Here is a 17,446-nt window from a genome sequence, read left to right on the forward strand (position 1 = left end):
AATCCATGAGTGGTTCATTTTAATGAAGGTTAGATCATCAACATTTTGGGTAGCCAGACGAGTCCTTTTTTCGGTCAATATTGAACCAGCAGCACTGAATACTCTTTCTGATAGCACACTAGCTGCTGGGCAAGCAAGCTCCTGCAATGCATATTCTGCCAATTCAGGCCAGGTGTCTATTTTGGATGCCCAGTAATCAAATGGGAATGACGGTTGAGAAGAACATCGATAAGGGATGAAAAATAGTTAGTAACCATACTGGACAAATGTTGTCTCCTGTCACTTTGAATTGATGCTGCAGTACCTGTCCTGTCTGCGGTCATTGCGAAATCACTCCACAACCTGGTCAGAAAACCCCTCTGTCCAACGCCACTTCTGATTTGTGCACCTCTAACACCTCTGCCCTGTTGCCCCCTGCAGCTCGTGTGAGAACCATCACCAGCGCTGTGTGCTGGGAATGCCTGAATCAAACAGTCTACCAGAGTTGCTTGTTTGGTTGCTAATATTTGTTCGTGGTTCTCATATGGCATGATAGTTTGCAATTTGCCTTTATAGCGAGGATCAAGGAGGCAGGCCAACCAGTAATCATCATCGGTCATCATTTTAATAATGCGTGGGTCCCTTTTGAGGATACGTAAGGCATAATCCGCCATGTGGGCCAAAGTTCCAATTGTCAAATCTGCGGTTGTGCTGGGTTGAGGGGCAGTTTCAGGCAAATCTACGTCACTTGTCTCCCTCAAAAAACCTGAACCCGGCCTTGCAACGCCACCAGTTTCTATTGGCCCCGGAGAAGCTTCCTCATTCAAAAAATACTCATCTCCATCATCCTCCTCGTCCTCCTCCTTTTCGCCCGCTATCTCGTCCTGTAGATTGCCCTGACCAGACAATGGCTGACTGTCATCAAGGCTATCCTCTTCCTCGGCTGCAGACGCCTGCTCCTTTATGTGCGTCAAACTTTGCATCAGCAGACGCATTAGGGGGATGCTCATGCTTATTATGGCGTTGTCTGCACTAACCAGCCGTGTGCATTCCTCAAAACACTGAAGGACTTGACACAGGTCTTGTACCTTCGACCACTGCACACCTGACAACTCCATGTCTGCCATCCAACTTCCTGCCCGTGTATGTGTATCCTCCCACAAATACATAACAGCACTCCTCTGTTCGCATAGTCTCTGAAGCGTGTGGAGTTCCACCTTGTTGCAACGTCGATGATTAGGCGATGCTGGGGAAGGTTCAAAGACCGCTGATGGTTCTGCATACGGCTGGAGTGTACGGGCGAACGGCGGATATGCGTGTAAAGTCTGCGCACTTTGAGGAGCAGGTCGGGTAACCCCGGATAACTTTTCAGGAAGCACTGCACCACCAGGTTTAAGGTGTGAGCCAGGCAAGGAATGTGTTTCAGTTGGGAAAGGGCTATGGCAGCCATAAAATTCCTTCCGTTATCACTCACTACCTTGCCTGCCTCAAGATGTACAGTGCCCAGCCATGACTGAGTTTCTTTCTGCAAAAACTCGGACAGAACTTCCGCGGTGTGTCTGTTGTTGCCCAAACACTTCATTGCCAAGACAGCCTGCTGACGCTTGCCACTAGTTGTCCCATAATGGGACACCTCGTGTGCAACAGTGGCAGTTGTGGATGGAGTGGTTGTGCGACTGCGGTCTGTGGACGAGCTCTCGCTTCTGCAGGAGGACGAGGAGGAGGAGGAGGGGGGGCGGCGAACTCCTACAGCCAACTGTTTCCTAGACCGTGGGCTAGGCAGAACTGTCCCAATATTGCTGTCCCCTGTGGACCTTGCATCCACCACATTAACCCAGTGTGCCGTGATGGACACGTAACGTCCCTGGCCATGCCTACTGGTCCATGCATCTGTTGTCAGGTGCACCTTTGTACTCACAGATTGCCTGAGTGCATGGACGCGGTCTTTTACATGCTGGTGGAGGGCTGGGATGGCTTTTCTCGAAAAGAAGTGTCGACTGGGTAGCTCGTAGCGTGGTTCAGCGTAGTCCATCAGGGCTTTGAAAGCTTCGCTTTCAACTAACCGGTAGGGCATCATCTCTAATGAGATTAGTCTAGCAATGTTGGTGTTCAAACCCTGTGTACGCGGATGCGAGGATGAGTACTTCCTTTTCCTAACGAGAGTCTCATGTAGGGTGAGCTGGACTGGAGAGCTGCAGATCGTGGAACCAGCGGGGGTGCCGGTGGACATGGCAGACTGAGAGAGGGTTGGAGATGGTATTCTTGCTGGTGCCCTACATGCAGTGTTTCCTACTACGAAACTGGTGATTCCCTGACTGCTTTGGCCTGGAGACGAAACCTGCACATTTACTGCAGGTGGTGCGGGAAATGGTGGGCTTACAGTGAGGGAAGGGATGTAGCGTTGTTGACTAGCTTCATTGGCCGAGGGTGCTGCAACCTTAAGGGACGTTTGGTAGTTAGTCCAGGCTTGCAAATGCATGGTGGTTAAATGTCTATGCATGCAACTTGTATTTAGACTTTTAAGATTCTGACATCTGCTTAAGGTAGTTGAACATTTTTGACAGATGACTTTACGCTGATCATTTGGATGTTGTTTAAAAAAATGCCAGACTGCACTCTTTCTACTATCGGATACCTTTTCAGGCATTGCAGACTGAGCTTCTTTAACCGGATGTCCACGCTGTCCTACAACTGGTTTTGGTTTTGCCATGCGTTTTTGGCCAGATACGGGCCTGGCAGATGGAACCTGTTGCGATGTTGATGCCTGCTGCGGCTCCTCCTTCTCCTCCGCTTCAGAGCTACTGCCGCCTGCACCCTGTTCCCCCAATGGCTGCCAATCGGGGTCAACAACTGGGTCATCTATGATCTCTTCTTCTATCTTGTGTGCAACTTCGTCTGTGTCACCGTGTAAGCCGGTGGTATAGCGTTTGTGACGGGGCACCATAGTCTCATCAGGGTCTGATTCTGGATCAGTACACTGCGAGGGCAATGTTCTGGTCTGAGTCAAAGGAACAGCATAGTAATCTGGCTGTGGCTGTGCATCTGTGCACTCCATGTCCGATTCAACTTGTAATGGGCATGGGCTGTTAACTGTTTCACTTTCTAACCCAGGAACGGTATGTGTAAAGAGCTCCATGGAGTAACCCGTTGTGTCGCCTGACGCATCCTTCTCTGTTGTTCTTGGTGAAGAAGAAAAGGAAGCGACTTGTCCCTGACCGTGAACATCCACTAACGACACGCTGCTTTTACATTTAGCAGTTTCAGAAGAGGAGGCGAAAGAGCTAGAGGCTGAGTCAGCAACGAAAGCCAAAACTTGTTCTTGCTGCTCCGGCTTTAAAAGCGGTTTTCCTACTCCCAGAAAAGGGAGCGTTCGAGGCCTTGTGTAGCCAGACGACGAACTTGGCTCAACAACTCGAGACTTAGGTGCTATATTGCTTTTCCCACGACCACCTGATGCTCCACCACCACTACCATCATTACCAGCTGGCAATGACCGCCCACGGCCACGACCTCATCCACCAGACTTCCTCATTGTTTGAAAAACATAACCAAACTAACGGTATTTGTTACTGTAAAACCAGTTACAAGGTGAACTCAAACTTCTGTTGGATTTATATATCCCTTTATAGGTGTGTGAGACTGCAGGGAAAATCAGGCCCAATGTATAACAGTACACAGCTTCAGTGGCAGACAGATATGCCACTAACAGGACTGACGCTGATGCAGACACTACCAATAAAAATCTCCCTCTTTTTATTTTTTCTGGGAGAATATTGCAGAAATGTGGCCCACTCTTATACAGTATATGTTCTGTGGCACAAAATTAGAGACAGATGCCACACACAGCACTGGCAATGAGGCAGAATTGCCAATCTTAATCTCCCACAATTTTTTTTTTCAGGGAGAATTTAAAAGAAATCTGGCCCAGTATTACACACAAGGTTTAATGTGGCACAAAATTTGAGACAGGTGGCACACACAGGAGTGGCACTGAAGCAGAAATGCCAATCTTAATCTCCCACTATTTTTTTTTTAAGGGAGAATTTAAAAGAAATCTGGCCCAGTATTACACACTAGGTTTAATGTGGCACAAAATTTGAGACAGGTGGCACACACAGGACTGGCACTGAAGCAGAAATGCCAATCTTAATCTCCCACTGTTTTTTTTTTTTTTCAGGGAGAATTTAAAAGAAATCTGGCCCAGTATTACACACTAGGTTTAATGTGGCACAAAATTAGAGACAGATGCCACACACAGCACTGAGGCAAAATTGCCAATCTTAATCTCCCACTATTTTTTTTTATTTATGGGAGAATTGGCAAGAAATCAGGCCCACTGTTAGACTGTATGTTTTCTGTGCCAGAAAATGAGACACAGATGCCACACACAGGACTGCCACTGATACAGATTTGCCAATTTTAATCTGCACCTTTTTTTTTTTTTCTTCAGGGAGACTAGTGAATAAATCTGGGCCACTGTATTAGAGTATATTTTCTGTGGCAGAAAGTGGCTTGAAGAGATATAACGAAACAAAAAAAAAAAAAAAAAGGGACTGTCCTACAATTACTATCTCCCTGCAGTAATCTCAGCAAAGTATGGCAGGCAGCAATAACAAGGAGTGGACTGCTGCACAAAAAAGTCAAAAGTGTGGACAAACAAACAAGGAAGCTGTGCAGAAAGGAAGGAGCAACAGGATTTGTGCTTTGAAAAAAGCAGTTGGTTTGCACAGCGGTGTACAAACAGCAATGCAGCTATCAGGGAGCCTTCTAGGGCAGCCCAATGAGCTACAGCGCTGAGGAAAAAAAAATGTAGCCTCCACTGTCCCTGCTAAGAAAAGGTGGTGTTGGACAGTGGAAATCTCTACAGCACAAGCAGTTTGGGGGTTAATGTACCCTGCCTAACACTATCCCTGCTTCTGACGAAGCGGCAGCAACCTCTCCCTATGCTCAGATCAGCAGCAGTAAGATGGCTGTCGGCGGGAACGCCCCTTTATAGCCCCTGTGATGCCGTAGAAAGGAAGCCAATCACTGCAATGCCCTTCTCTAAGATGGTGGGGACTGAGACCTATGTCATCACGCTGCCCACACTCTGCGTCCACCTTCATTGGCTGAGAAATGGCGCTTTTCGCGTCATTGAAACGCGACTTTGGCGCGAAAGTCGCGTACCGCATGGCCGACCCCACACAGGGATCGGGTCGGGTTTCAAGAAACCCGACTTTGCCAAAAGTCGTCGACTTCTGAAAATGACCGACCCGTTTCGCTCAACCCTAGTCGGAAGAGGTGGGTCTTCAGGTTCTTTTTGAAGGTTTCGATGGTAGGCGAGAGTCTGATGTGTTGTGGTAGAGGGTTCCAGAGTAGGGGTGATACGAGAGAGAAATCTTGTATGCGATTGTGGGAAGAGGAGATAAGAGGGGAGTAGAGAAGGAGATCTTGTGAGCATCGGAGGTTGCGTGTAGGTAAGTATCGGGAGACAGGTTGTGGATGGCTTTGTACTTCATGGTTAGGGTTTTGTAGTGGAGTCTCTGGGCAATGGTGAGCCAGTGAAGGGATTGACAGAGGGGAGAAATGGCACAAATAACCACCCACGAACCAAAGAGAGGCAGGAATGGTTAACCACATCATAACCAGGTCAGGGAAAGAAAAGCAAGAAGCAAATCCTGACCTGGATCATGACAATACCACCGATAGATGCAGGTCTCGCACCTATCAGCAGACCTGGACCCTGTTCCCTGCTGGCAGGAATGGACATGCTCGGCTCTCTCCATTTTTATGTGAGTTCTAAAAATTACTGAGCAAACGCCAAAACTATCGGACATTTATGGCATATCCTGCGGATAAAAGTCTACCAGATGGGAATAACCCTTTAAGGCAGTCTTTAGACTTTCCTCCTTTTGAACATTTTATGTACCATTGGAAATGTTTAGGTTTTCCCCACTTTTTCAAGATTTACCAATGGAAATTTTTTGACTCAACAAACCCTCTAACTGGAACAAGATGTTCTAGATAAAGAAGGTTTGTTAAGATTTGGAAAACACTAGCCACCTCTGCACTATACGCTTGCTACCATATAATTAAGGGTGGAGTTTTCATCTGTACATGTGTTACCGTAATGCGTCTCGTGAAACATTAAAATGTCAATAAAGTTTACAAAGTCATCTTGTAAAAATATAATAGCTTTCCATAAAGAACATTTTGTTTTAATCTAAGCAATCTATATAATACCCTGCTGCCTTCCCAGGTTATAGCATTACATGAGCACCAAGTCACTAAGCAAAGTAATGGAGGCTTTATCTGCCCAACAGTAGGACTATTCAGCACTACAACCAGCGTTCGGCTGGGACTGCACATTTTGTGCCCACTTCTCAAACAATGAGCCCACCCTAGTATTGCATTCTGCCCAGCTCAGGACATTTTACCATGCTGAAAAAACTCTTGTATAACATTAAGAAACCAAAGCTAAAGTTGTACAGGACACAAGGCCCCCACTAGCCATTTACACAAGCATCTTTTTTGCTGCAGCCAAATCCTGCTCACATGGCAGGAAAATGCTGCATTCAAAGCGCCTGTTTTTCACATTTTTGTAATTTTTGGGGGGGACAGTTTGAATACAGTACATGTTTAATAAACTTAGTTTTATTCACAAAAAACACAGCGAAAATCGCTCGTGTTTTTTCACTTTCTCATTGCTTTCTATGGGTGACAAAACTCTGCAAAGAATTAACATGCTGCAGATTTAAGAAAGAAACCAAAAAACGCTGCAGTTCTCAAATTCAGTTAGGGAAAAAAAAACAAGCGAGTTCATGAGATTTCTGAAGTCTCATAGCTTTTGCGGAAACTGTAAAACCCAGCTTTTAACTTGCATAAAAAACGCAGCAAAAGAAAACGCTGCATGTGAACATAGCCATAGTCTTAATAACTATTTAAAAAATGTTTTTTGGAGTATTCTTCAGGCAACAAACATGAGGCACTAAAGCAAAATGTGGGCTGAGATCTTGTTCTGTTTGACAAATCAAGGCCCAATCACTTTCATTTTTCTAATGCAATGTTCCCAAATTGCATGAACATTGTTTTTTTTTCTTGCAAGCGTCCGCACTAGTGATGAGCGAGTATACTCGTAGCTCTGGTTTTCCCCGAGCATGCTCTGGTGGTCTCCGAGTATTTGTAACTGCTCGGAGATTTAGTTTTCGTTGCCTCAGCTGCATGATTCACAGCTACTAGCCTGCTTGAATACATGTGGGGATTCCCTAGCAACAAGGCAACCCCCACATGTACTCAGGCTGGCTAGTAGCTGTAAATCATGCAGCTGCGTCAACAAAAACTAAATCTGAGTCGCCCAGCCAGGGCCTTGGGATACTCGGTGCATGGTCTTGCGGTTCACAAGGGGAAGTCATAGTAGTGACCGGGTCCGTGGCCCTGGGCGCCCATGTAAAAGAGGGAAAGGTCTTTAAAGGGAATAAAGTTTATGTTCGTGATGCCACCTGTGGTATTCGGTCAGTAGAGACCGACGCTGCTTTAAGGGGTCCTCAAATCAAAGCCTTCCTCTAGCGCCGTGGTGTTGTAGTCCCTTACTGCCTGTGGCTTCAAATAAGGTCCTCACAGGTGTGCTCTCTCTCTTTGTCCCCCGTATAGGATAGGACACGACCCGTATGACTGGTGACTTGAGGCGGTTTATAGGGACTCTAGAATGCCCCAGCCTCTAAGGGTGTCACCGGGCCTCCTGGGTACTAAGGCGGACAGGTAACGTGGAGTTCAGCTGTCCTGCCGGTCTCTGATGTAAGTGGTGGAGGGCCTTACGATCCTCGGTGTTCCGGCTACTGGTTTCTGCGCCTCAGAAGGAGGCAGCTGCTCAAGGCTGGTCTCCCCCTGGTATCCTCTCCTGTGCTTTGCTCTCCTGCACTTTCACTGCAATGTATTCGGCTTTCTGAATGTCTTTTTCCAGGAGCTACTGCACTGCGGCTACGCAGCTCCGTAAACCCTCTTCTGCCTCAGACTGATCCAGTCTGTTTCCTGGCAAGAACTGTCTAACTTTCCCTACAGACTACCATATATATATGGGGAGTCACCTAGTAAATAGGCTCCCCTTGGTAGCCTGGAGTGTGAATGTGTTGCATGCTTGTGTTACCTGGTTACAGTTATCCCTTCTTGCCTTCAAGCATAACATCACCTTCCTCATAAGGGAAGCAATGCTACTGTGACGACCAGGACCCTGGGGCACCACAAATCTCCAAGCAGTTACAAATACTCGGAGACCACCCGAGTGTGCTTGGGGAAACCCGAGCAACGAGTATACTCGCTCGTCACTAGTCCGCACCAAAATTTGCAATAGCAATCTGTTCTGATTATTGTTTTTTTTGCTGCATTTTTTAAAGTTTTTTTGGATGCGTTATTGGTGCAGGCTTTTTTTCATGTGTTTTTTTTCAAACTCCCCACAGAAGGTTATTGGGAAAAAGTACAACCAAAAACGCCTAGCTCAATAGCCTCTTTGAAGGTAAAACCAGTAGAAGTAGAAAAACCAGTTTGCAGGACTCCTGTACCAGGTCAGGTCAGTGATCTGTGACCACTGGATGGGAAGCCTGTGAATTTTCTTACCTCCAGGTACACTTGTCTCTTTTCGATTAACCAGACATGGCGGTGTGACGCACACACAAAGTCGGCTAATGAAAAGAAGAATCGGGAATGTGGGGAGAGTCGCAGGTCTTCCATTCATGGGTCACAGATTACCGACCTGGCTGATGGGCTGCAGTCCTTTGATACTGCCATCGCTACACAGGAGTCACCGGTTTTCATAACGTCACATCCACTTTGCTTTAACTGGTAAACGCAGCAGGTGGAAAGATTGCTAGAATAATCACATATTTAGTTATGGAGAAAGTCCTCGTTGGTTGGTTTGCTGCTGATGTGCCTGCTACTATAGTAGTTATGTCCACGGAAACCAGAGATGTCCAGGCAACAGCAAAGGAGAGTCAAAGCTTCATAATGGCAAAGGCCATGCATCAGATCATAGGAATGCCCATAGCCAGGAATAGAACAAGCGATATGTGCTGTTGAAGGTCACGAAATGCGTCCGGTAGAAGGAATATGAAAGGGAAGAAAGGAAAGTTTAGTAATGGTGGAGAGAGCCTGGCTGGAAGGTAAGGACCCCATGTGAATTAGGGACGCCGTCATAGTAAGAAACTGGGAAGTCTGTATAACTTCCACCTGCCAGACCCTCACCAATTTTGACAGTTGTGATCTAGGTGTGAAATATGGGAAATGATCCTGGGTTGGGTTTCGAGACAGGTGAATTCATTGTGCTCATGGGTGTTGTATATGTGCTTCTTCCAGGTCTGGGTGCATCAAGGCGACTCTAAACTTTGCGGTTTGTCCTATCGTGTTGGTGTGTGTCTATGAGGGGCTACCCTGTGCCACAGCCTACCCCACTTACATGTCACTTGTGAGGGTGCACACATGAATGGGACCACTGTGTCTGCACCGCAATTGGTTCTATTGGTTGCTGCATGATTTGCAGCCTTCAACACAGTAGAGTCCCCGGCCCAGCACAAATCAACACATTCTACAGAAGGGGCATTAATTTGGGTTTAAAAAAAAATCTTTTTTTCCCTTCAGAGAAATGTTTAGGTTGTGCTACGGTGAAAGTAACCTACAGGTCCTTCTCAAAAAATTAGCATATAGTGTTAAATTTCATTATTTACCATAATGTAATGATTACAATTAAACTTTCATGTATTATAGATTCATTATCCACCAACTGAAATTTGTCAGGTCTTTTATTGTTTTAATACTGATGATTTTGGCATACAACTCCTGATAACCCAAAAAACCTGTCTCAATAAATTAGCATATCAAGAAAAGGTTCTCTAAACGACCTATTACCCTAATCTTCTGAATCAACTAATTAACTCTAAACACATGCAAAAGATACCTGAGGCTTTTATAAACTCCCTGCCTGGTTCATTACTCAAAACCCCCATCATGGGTAAGACTTGCGACCTGACAGATGTCAAGAAGGCCATCATTGACACCCTCAAGCAAGAGGGTAAGACCCAGAAAGAAATTTCTCAACAAATAGGCTGTTCCCAGAGTGCTGTATCAAGGCACCTCAATGGTAAGTCTGTTGGAAGGAAACAATGTGGCAGAAAACGCTGTACAACGAGAAGAGGAGACCGGACCCTGAGGAAGATTGTGGAGAAGGACCGATTCCAGACCTTGGGGAACCTGAGGAAGCAGTGGACTGAGTCTGGTGTGGAAACATCCAGAGCCACCGTGCACAGGCGTGTGCAGGAAATGGGCTACAGGTGCCGCATTCCCCAGGTAAAGCCACTTTTGAACCATAAACAGCGGCAGAGGCGCCTGACCTGGGCTACAGAGAAGCAGCACTGGACTGTTGCTAAGTGGTCCCAAGTACTTTTTTCTGATGAAAGCAAATTTTGCACGTCATTCGGAAATCAAGGTGCCAGAGTCTGGAGGAAGACTGGGGAGAAGGAAATGCCAAAATGCCTGAAGTAAAGTGTCAAGTACGAAAAACAAAGAAAACTAATCTATCCAATAAACTTTATTAAACAAAATAAGGATAAAAGACTGACACAACACCCAGACCCCTCTAAATGGGGGTGGGTCAATTAAAAAACCTGGCCCAAAAAAGTTTATAAAGGGCAAAGGGTGGGAGGGACAACGGGGCCGATAGCAAAAACCCTACACGTCCCTACAAATATTCCCTGCCTGCCTGCGGAGGTTGGCACCCTCTTGGACGCAATATGGCGCCCCCGCTCACCGTCGACTCACCCTTAAGGCCCTATAAGTCCCTCTACATGTATAAAGATACTATACCACAAACAACACCCAATACATGGCCTAACCAAACTCGGGACCAAAAAAAGAGAAAAAACACCAGGTAGTGATTCACCAGTAAAGACAAACGGTCTGACCGTACCAATCCCTAATGCTAAAGTATAACGCCTGAAACTAAGGCTAATACACCCTAAGGAGTCCCTAACCGAGTCTCCCTACCTGTCAGCGGAGGTTGGCACCCTCTTGAACGCACATGGCGCCCCCGCTCCTCGGCGGCTGCCCCTATTAACCCTGGATGAATCCCTAAAAGAAGATATATCGGGATACTAAATACGGGTGGTGCCTTAGGGGCTATACTAGTGACCCAGATAAATAGGTCCCTATAGCTCGGTCAGACCCTAAAGATAAAGCAAATAGCAACAATACTTAAACCAATGCTTGCACGGCAATAGGAAAGATGTATATAACAGCTTAACGAATACAACTATATTATGATCGCAATTGGTAAAGTACTCGTATGCAAATACAATGGTTGCGGGGAAAAAAAAAAAAAAAAACAAAAAAAAAAAAAAAACACACAACTGGTGAAAAACATATAAACTTAAAAGGCCTGAAACACTTATCTGTGTTCAGGTCTCGCCTCTACGCGTTTCCCCCCCATGATGTGGTTCCTCAGGAGGCATATGGGAAAAAGAGATACTGTGTGAATAGATCACATCAGAGATACATGTTGTGCCTGGTTGCAGGTCAAGGAAACACTGACTAAAACGCCATTAAATAGTCTCCTCCCCCCCTCCCCAATAGGGACAAAGGGTTAAGGGGCTAATTACCACCTGTGTTCGCCGCTTAAAAAAAAAAAAAAATATTCATGTTCATATTCATGTCCACCCCGCTCCAACAGCGCATGTGCCTGGGCGCAATGTTTCTGTCCGGCATCTCATCCCTGGACAAACAGCAAAAGCGCATCGACGCCGACTTAAGGCTAATGTAAATAATGCCATAAACACCTTTGCATACAGCTGGGTGCGATATTCATACCCACCCAGCTGTATAAGGGACACCCATACTGGAGCCACAGCAACGGAGGACAACTATACCGGGGTTACACAGGGACATTAAACCACACATGTTAAACATTATAGCTGGCACATTTTGCGCCCTAGAAGCGTAGTGATTGCGCCATTGGTTATATTTAAAGGACCCCTTACATGTAATCACAGCTGCACCGTCACATACACATGGCCCAAGTATAATATTATGGACACCTATTGGCAATCCCTTAAAACCTGGCGGCCCTTACATGTACTTAAGAAAAAAAAAAAAAAAAAAGAAGATATGGCGTTTACAAAAAATATTGGCATGTGATGCTGTACTACCCACCACACAACACGTGGTTTCCATGTATAACTTATAAAAGCACCACATACAAATAGTTTGTTAACCATGTACACTAATTGTATAAAAATAACAATACATATAGATGTATTTTTATGCATATATCACCTCCATATGATATTTAAATTCTGAAAAATACACTCAATATATAGTGTACATGTATAAGTATGCGGTGAACTATAGTCAGCAGAGACCAAAAACCCGCAACCACACTACCCTAAGTCCATTAAACGTAGATGATAAAGAGTATGCACATTGTGCACCACATTCCTATACTCTTATGAACATTCCTGCAGGCCATCTACTAGGTCTGCAGCGCTGTATTATTTTAAATCAGGGGAAAAGGGGAGCGAAGACAAACCTGACGAAAACAATTCACACAAAACAACCAAAAGTAAGCCGCTCGTTAAGTCCTCCTGGGGCTACTGAATCCATCCTAAATATCCATTGTGTTTCCTTTTGCAGGATGACCCTATCCCAATCACCTCTCCTACCATTCTGTTTTATTACTTCCAGAACACATAATGAGAGAGTCTTGCTGTCACCCTGGTGTACCTCCCAAACATGCCGTGCTACGGGGGTATCTCTGTTATTTTTGATATCTCCCAAGTGTTCCCCGATCCTCCTTCTCAACTCCCTTTTGGTCTTCCCTATATAATTCTTCGGGCATGTACACGTAGCCATATAGACCACACCAATGGTTTTGCAATTAGCAAAGTCTCTACAGAAGAAGTTTCTCCCATTCTGTGCACTCTTAAAGCTCTTACATGGTGTTACATAATCACAGAACGAACAGTTACCACATCTGAACGTACCATTGATGCGTCTATCAAGCCAAGTTCCCTCTTGTTTCGGTCTCTTATAGTGGCTGTGTACGAGCCGATCTTTCAAAGACCGTCCTCTGCGGAAGGTAATCTGGGGTCTATTTGGGATGATATCCGCCAGGGTTTCATCCAGCTGTAAGATCCCCCAATGCTTTTTAAGGACACTAAATACCCGGTTCGTTTGGTTGTCATAGGTTCCAATAATCCTAGGGGTATTCTCTGCCTCTAGTTCTCTATGTGTCTGTAGGAGCGTATGTCTCTCTCTACTCATAGCATTCCTAAAGGCCGGGTCTAAGACCTCATCCGGATACCCACGCTCACGGAACCTCTCCCTCAGATCGTATGCTTGTGTCCTAAAGATAGCAGGGTCAGAGCAGTTCCTTCTTACTCTTAAATATTGTCCCCGAGGGATCCCCCTTTTCAGGGGAACTGGGTGATGACTCTCCCACCGAAGCAGGGCGTTACTAGATGTCGGTTTACGAAATAGCCTTGTATCCAATGTACCACTGGCATTAATGGTAATTTTAACATCCAAGAACGCTAATTCATGTTCATCATTCTCAGATGTAAACTTTAACCCAAAGCAATTATCATTCAACCCTTGTACAAAGCTGTTAAACTCATTTGCTGTACCATTCCACATGACCAAGACATCGTCTATGTATCGATACCAAGCCAATATCTTGTCAGTCCACCATTCTTCTACCTCAGAGAACACTACGGTTTCCTCCCACCAGCCCAGGAGGAGATTTGCATACGAGGGTGCACAAGAGCAACCCATCGCGGTCCCCCTGAGCTGGTGGAAGTACTTACCGTTAAACAGGAAGTAGTTGTGGGTTAGGACAAACTCCATCAACTCTACTACAAATTTACTGTGTTTCTCAAAAAAGACGGCTCTTGTCCTTAGATAGTACTCCAATGCCTTCAGGCCCATACTGTGAGGAATGCTGCTATTTAAAGCCTCGACATCTATTGAACCCAAAATGGTCCCCTGTTCGACCACCACACCGTCTACTTTTTGGAGCAGGTCCGATGTATCACGCACGTATGAGGGTAATGATGTTACAAATGGACGTAAGATGTTATCGATATAAATGCCAACATTCTGGCTCAATGAACCAACACCTGAAACTATGGGGCGGCCTTTTAAGGGGGAGAGACCCTTATGGACCTTTGGGAGGGCATAAAAAGTAGGGATTGTCGGGGTACGAGGAACCAAAAACTTATACTCGTTGTAGGAAATCAATTTGTCACGTAGACCAATGTCTAAGATAGTCATTAATGACCCAATAAACCTATCCGTAGGGTCATTCTCAAGTACACCATATGTCTCCCTGTCATCAAGGATAGATCTACACATTCCCACATATCTCTGGTGGTCGAGGATGACCAAATTGCCACCTTTATCAGATGATTTGACAATGATCTGGTCATTCTTCTCTAGTTTCTCCAAGGCCTCCCATTCCTCACTATTCAAATTTGGTGATGTATCCCCATTCAGTCGGCCTATTTTTTTAAGGTCATCCTCGACCACTCTCAAAAAAATGTCAATATTCGTGTAATCACCTGGGGGAGGCATACGATTGCTTTTTAATTTTAGGTCAGTCTGTGGACCTAGTCCTCTCTCCCTCTCACTGTCCTCCAGAAGGCCCGTCAGAACATTAAGCCCCTCCAGGTCCTCTTCTGATATACCCAATTCTAAACATTGTTGTTTGTTATGCAAAGTAAAAAACTTCTTCCATTTTAATTTACGACAGTAGAGATTTAAATCCTTCACCCAAGTGAATGTATTGTACCATGTTGTAGGAACAAATGTAAGTCCCTTTCTTAGCACACTAATTTCACCAGGTGATAACATATGGCTACTGAGATTTATGATTTGGTTCTCATCATATATATTCATTACATTCGTTTCCTCAACTCGTACCCCGTTGGGGCCCTCTGCTCTAAAAAAGACGAAGAGTGTGTAGAGGTGGATAATGAGGAAGATGATGGCATTGGGACTAAAGGTCTCGTAGGTGCCCCAAAGCCCGTGGTTACATTCCCTTGGCCCATGAAGCCCTGCTCCCGACCTCTGCCTCCTTGATATCTGCCCGTATATCCTCTTTGTTTCTGCCATTTTCCTTTTCCCCTATATGATGAAGGCCCACCTCTACCTCTTTGTCTCCAAAATCCTCCCGGCCTCTCTGTGTCTGAACCCTCTGCCTCAGAGGAAGAAATTTCAGAGGCGATATCTACGCCTCCTGAGAAATTATACGCACTATTAGTTTTAAACTCTTCTGAGTCTCGTATGAATTGTGTATGTTTACGATTCTTAAGTTGGTTTTGATAACGTTCTACTGAGATCTGTAGATTACTCTCCTTTTTATTAAACTCAGGATCAGATTTAAACAGTAGTGTCTTCTCTATTAATTCATTCAGTTGTTTAGATGTGGTTTCTAGAATCTTTTTTTCTTCCTCTAGCAGTAATTTCATGAACCTAACAGATGAGGCTATGGACTCTTCCCGCCAGGCCTTCAAAAGGACGGGGTTGCTTACTCTCGGTGATGGAGATATATTTACACGCAATCCCTTTGGTACAATGTTGTTCTTAATATAATTCTCCAAAGCTTTTGTTTCCCATAAAGATTTCAAATATTTTTTATAGCATCCAGTAAGTTCTTTAAATGTGGAGTATATGGATGGGCTCGAGTCGGTACCCGTGTAGCCTGAGTCAACTGAAAACACCCGATCCGCCTCACTCACCCATGATTCAGAACAGATAGGCCCTGATAGAAAACCAGCCATAGTAGTCAAAAAACAGTAGAAAGTATAATATCTGATAATCCAAATTAGTATTAAACCAAGAAAAACAAAGAAAACTAATCTATCCAATAAACTTTATTAAACAAAATAAGGATAAAAGACTGACACAACACCCAGACCCCTCTAAATGGGGGTGGGTCAATTAAAAAACCTGGCCCAAAAAAGTTTATAAAGGGCAAAGGGTGGGAGGGACAACGGGGCCGATAGCAAAAACCCTACACGTCCCTACAAATATTCCCTGCCTGCCTGCGGAGGTTGGCACCCTCTTGGACGCAATATGGCGCCCCCGCTCACCGTCGACTCACCCTTAAGGCCCTATAAGTCCCTCTACATGTATAAAGATACTATACCACAAACAACACCCAATACATGGCCTAACCAAACTCGGGACCAAAAAAAGAGAAAAAACACCAGGTAGTGATTCACCAGTAAAGACAAACGGTCTGACCGTACCAATCCCTAATGCTAAAGTATAACGCCTGAAACCCTTTGCCCTTTATAAACTTTTTTGGGCCAGGTTTTTTAATTGACCCACCCCCATTTAGAGGGGTCTGGGTGTTGTGTCAGTCTTTTATCCTTATTTTGTTTAATAAAGTTTATTGGATAGATTAGTTTTCTTTGTTTTTCTTGGTTTAATACTAATTTGGATTATCAGATATTATACTTTCTAAAGTGTCAAGTACCCACAGTCAGTGATGGTGTGGGGTGCCATGTCAGCTGCTGGTGTTGGTCCACTGTGTTTCATCAAGGGCAGGATCAATGCAGCTAGCTATCAGGAGATTTTGGAGCACTTCATGCTTCCATCGGCTGAAATGCTTTATGGAGATGAAGATTTCATTTTTCAGCACGACCTGGCACCTGCTCACAGTGCCAAAACCACTGGTAAATGGTTTACTGACCATGCTATTACTGTGCTCAATTGGCCTGCCAACTCTCCTGACCTGAACCCCATAGAGAATCTGTGGGATATTGTGAAGAGAAAGTTGAGAGACGCAAGACCCAACACTCTGGATGAGCTTAAGGCCGCTATTGAAGCATCCTGGGCCTCCATAACATCTCAGCAGTGTCACAGGCTGATTGCCTCCATGCCACGCCGCATTGAAGCAGTCATTTCTGCCAAAGGATTCCCGACCAAGTATTGAGTGCATAACTGAACATTATTATTTGATGGTTTTTTTGTTTGTTATTAAAAAACACTTTTATTTGATTGGATGGGTGAAATATGCTAATTTATTGAGACAGGTTTTTTGGGTTATCAGGAGTTGTATGCCAAAATCATCAGTATTAAAACAATAAAAGACCTGACAAATTTCAGTTGGTGGATAATGAATCTATAATATATGAAAGTTTAATTGTAATCATTACATTATGGTAAATAATGAAATTTAACACTATATGCTAATTTTTTGAGAAGGACCTGTATAATATTACTGTGACTGCCTCATGACACAAAGTCTAATCGGCCAGTAATGTTATACTGCATTGTCACACTAGATGGCGATGTAAGAACAGTTGTTGAGCCACAAACTCTATGTCTGTCTTATTATTACCAACAGATTCCTTCAGTACAAATTGTGTCAATCGACATCCATTACATCCACTGACTGGAATAAGTGCCCTGCAGTTCTATTGGCAAGTCACATGGGCTCCTGCTT

The sequence above is a fragment of the Ranitomeya imitator genome, chromosome 1 (genome assembly GCF_032444005.1).
Source record: "Ranitomeya imitator isolate aRanImi1 chromosome 1, aRanImi1.pri, whole genome shotgun sequence".
Classification (NCBI taxonomy): Eukaryota; Metazoa; Chordata; class Amphibia; order Anura; family Dendrobatidae; genus Ranitomeya; species Ranitomeya imitator.